The following is a 3898-nucleotide window of genomic DNA, read 5'->3' as shown; positions in this document are numbered from 1 at the left end:
AAAGAGGAAAGAAAGCAAAGGAGAACCTGCACAAGGGAAGGGAAAGATCAAATCAAGCTCAAATGAGCCAGCCTTCTGGGGCCATTTCCTATGTGTAAAGCACTGTGCAAGTGCTGTGGAGACGCCCAGAGCAGTCCCTAGGGGTGCAGAGGAAGAGCGCCCACCCAGATGTCAGGAGTTTCACGTTCAGGATCGATCCCTTACAGAGAGGTCAGTTTGGCCAGCGTCGCTGAGTCAGCTTCGGTTTTCCCGTCTCCAAAAAGGAGGCACCGAGATCTGCTTTGTTTCCTTTACAGAATTGCCTTGAGGAAGAAATAAGATAATAAGTGCAGAGTGTTTTCTGAGAGATGAGGCGCTACTTGACTACAGAGGAGGGTGAGGTTGCGCAATGGCTGGACCTGGACTCAGGAATTTCAGATTTCAAATTCCGCCTCCGTTTTTTTTTTTTTTTTTGGTTCTGGTCTAGCTTTATTGGACATAAGGCACTTGAGAACTGGGTAAAGCTGCAGTGGCAGAGGATGGGGGATGGAGAAGGAATTTAATGGGACCGATTCTCAAGAGGGCAAGGGGTAGGGGAAGGGAGGAGAGGAAAAGGGAAAAAATAGGAATGAATGGGGTGGGGGGCTCCTGGACTCAAAAGGAAGGCGAGGGAACAAGTCAGAAAGCTGGCAGGAGAGGGCTCAGAAAGGTGCTTCCCCGGGAAGCTTGAGCTGGCATCAGGGCCCGTTTCAGTTGCTCATAGGTGACAAACATCACTACATTCCAAGAGCCTAAGCGGAGGAAGGAAGGCATGAACCCTTTGTAGAAGGCTTGGGGCCCCTCCTTCCGAAGTACGGTGAGAGCGGAAATGGCCAGCACTGGCATACTCGCCCGAGGTAGAGTTCTTGTATCTCGTCTTGACCACATCCACCGAGGAGGCGATGATGGTAGTGAAGAAGCCAGTCCCAAAGGCCGAAGTGAAGTGGCACGGAAGGTGATCAGGTATGAGGCGGGCCTTCAGGAGGGCATCTTTGATGAGGTCGTAGGTCACCAGCTCAGTTGACAATAGCATTGCAGGCGAAGTTCTTTTCCATAGGCCCCGAAGCCCCTCCTCTGGGGCTATAGGCATCCCCTGTGCCCTGGTGTCTCTGGCTGCCACCTGCAGGAGCCTGGGCCTGAAAACGAACCTTCGCCACATCTGTGGGTTGGACTACACCTACTGCCAGGAGGCAGCTTCCTCCGACCCTGGGCGCGTCACTTAACTCCGATCTCCTTCAGTTTCCTCATCGGTAAAAGGTAAAATAGTAGCACTTGCCTCCGAAGGTGGTTGTGTGGCTGAAATGACATAATATACTATAATAACGTGTTTGCCAAGGGCTTGTTTCTTTCTTTCATTAAGACATTCTCATAGTCGGAAAACCCCTACCGATGGAGGAAGGCGAAATTAATTAAGAAAGATTTAAATAAGAGCTCAAGACAACAATAGAAAAATTGTTAGTCCATGATGAATTGCCGAATGAATTTTTGAGGCAATAATTACTCCTGGTGCTCAGCAAGAGATCACTGAAGCCTTGGCTGGTTGGGCAGGCTTTTTAAAGGGGTGAGATTTAAAATGAGAGCGTGGGATTCGGAGAGGAGGCTGCAAGAGAGATGGCTTCAAGTGGGTGGCATGAACATTTTTGAGCGTGGCAATGATCTGGAGAAATGGGAAAGCCTGCCTGGGAGAGTGCGTGGGCTGGCAGCAGAGGCAGGATTAACTAAGTGACAAAACATGGAAGTAGTCCCTAGAGCCTGTGGCTAATCTGGATAATCTCTTTGTAAAATTATTCAAAACAATAACGATTGATGTTTACCTAGCTCTGGAAGGTCTGCAAAGTTGTTGCATGCATTATCTAATTTTATTCTCACATAATCCTGCAATTTTATAGGTGGTATTAATATCCCTAGAGGCCAAGTGATTTCCCCAGGGTCACAGAATTTATACTTGTCAGCCAGGACTTGAAGCCAGGACTCACAGACCCCAAATTCAATACTTTATCCATTGTATTAGCAGTTCTCAAAGGGGAACCCTGAAAAAAATCATCAACCAATCAGTAAACATTTGTTGTGGTGTTCAGTCATGTCTGACTCTTCCTGAACCCATGTATGGTTTTCTTGTCAGAGATAATGGAGGGGTTTGCTATGTCCTTCTCCAGTTTATTTTACAGATGGAAACTGAGGCAAATAGGGTTAAGTGACTTGCCCAGGGTCACACAGCCAGTACTCCTCTGAGACCAGGTTTGAACTTAGAAAGATGAGTCTGTCTGACTCCAAGCTGGCACTTTAGCCATGGCACCACCTAACTGCAACAATAAACATTTATTAAGTGCCTGATATGTACCAGGCACTCTAACTCTACTTATAATAATACTAAGAGCTTTTAATTTTGAATATTATAGCTATTTATAGATATAACCCAAGTAAACTTTAAGAGTGTAAAAGGATCTTGAGATCTCAATGAGAACTGTTGTACTAGGGCATAATGGCTATTTCACACTGGGCTTCTTACTCATCATCACCATCGTAGAGCTTTCCAACAATAGAACTGGCTTCTGGACAAAGTGGTGAGCTGTCAGACACTGGAAATATTCAAGAAGAGACTTGATAATTATCAGGTTATTATGGAAGATTCCACAATGAGTGGGAAAGAGGACTGTAACTTCAGATAGAATTCTTGCCCCAGGAGCTCTTTTTTTTTTTTTTTGGTAGTTTTACATGAGAAGTTGACTATTTCATCAGAAACAAGGCTCTCGAATTCTACTGTAGTGGTGGAGTTGTATTCTGGAGAGAACATTTTGGGGTCAGGATATCTCTGTTGTTGGTCTGAGCTCTGCCACAGCTCTGGCAGCTAGGTAGTAAAGTGGGGGATTGGAGTCAGGAAGATCCAAGTTCAAATCTTGTCTCAACTATGGACATGCCAGTCATTTCTATTTGCCTTAGTTTTCACAACTGTATAATGAGGATAATAATAGCATCTTCTCAGGGTTGTTTGAGGGTCAAATGAAATTGTATTCATAAAGCATTTAGCACAGTACTTGGCACACAGCAGGCACATAATGTTTGTGCTCTCTATCCTCCCCTATATATTAAGCTGGGTTTTTTTTTTTTTTAAAGCAAATCACATCTTTGCCTTTGTTTTTTTTCTTCTGTAAAATAGGGTTGATTACCTGGCTAGACTATTTCACCAGGCTGTCAATCAATCAGCCAGCATTTATTAAGAGCCCACTATGTGCCAGCAGTATTCTGAACACTGAAAACACATTGATAAAGAATATATGCAAAATATATATGAGACAAATTTGATTTTGGGATAGGGGGACCATGACAGAGAAATCAGGAAGATCTCATGTAGGAGGTGGGCAGAAGTGAGGAGGAAGGACATTTTTATGCAAGGGGGAAGGATAAGATAATGAATGTAAAAATGTTTTGTCAATTATAAATTACTGTGAAAATATTCCTTTAATCCTAGATATTTTAAAATAATTAAATAATCATAAAAGAATTTCAGAGATAAATAATTTTATAAGCTACCCTGTAATTTAGCTTTCTAAATTTAGTCTTTAATAAGACTAAGTAAGACTTAATAAGATTAAATAAGAAGTATTTAGTTAAGGCAGCTAAGAATAGAGAGCCAGGCTTGGAGTTAGGAGGACTCAGGGTTCACATATGGCCCTAAACACTTACTAGTTGTGTGACCTTGGGTAAGTCACTTAACCCAATTGCCTAAATCTTACCACTTTTCTATCTTGGAGTCAAATAATTCTCCTACAGAAGGTAAGGTTTTAAAAAACAACAAGAAGAAAAAGAAGTTTTTGTTGTATTTAAACTGGTTACTTTATTCTTTTCATTTCTGGTGACTTTTTCCTAGAAGAAGGCTTTC

General features: G+C 42.8%; 1 pseudogene; it reads right to left on the bottom strand.

Moving 5' to 3' along the window:
• Positions 1-459: 459 nt before the first annotated feature.
• On the bottom strand, positions 460-2812 carry LOC100018034 (dicarboxylate carrier SLC25A8-like; annotated as a pseudogene).
• Between the last annotated feature and the right edge of the window lie 1086 nt (positions 2813-3898).

The sequence above is a fragment of the Monodelphis domestica genome, chromosome 5 (assembly GCF_027887165.1).
Source record: "Monodelphis domestica isolate mMonDom1 chromosome 5, mMonDom1.pri, whole genome shotgun sequence".
In the NCBI taxonomy this organism is placed as follows: domain Eukaryota; kingdom Metazoa; phylum Chordata; class Mammalia; order Didelphimorphia; family Didelphidae; genus Monodelphis; species Monodelphis domestica.
This window is presented reverse-complemented; position numbering and strand designations above follow the sequence as displayed.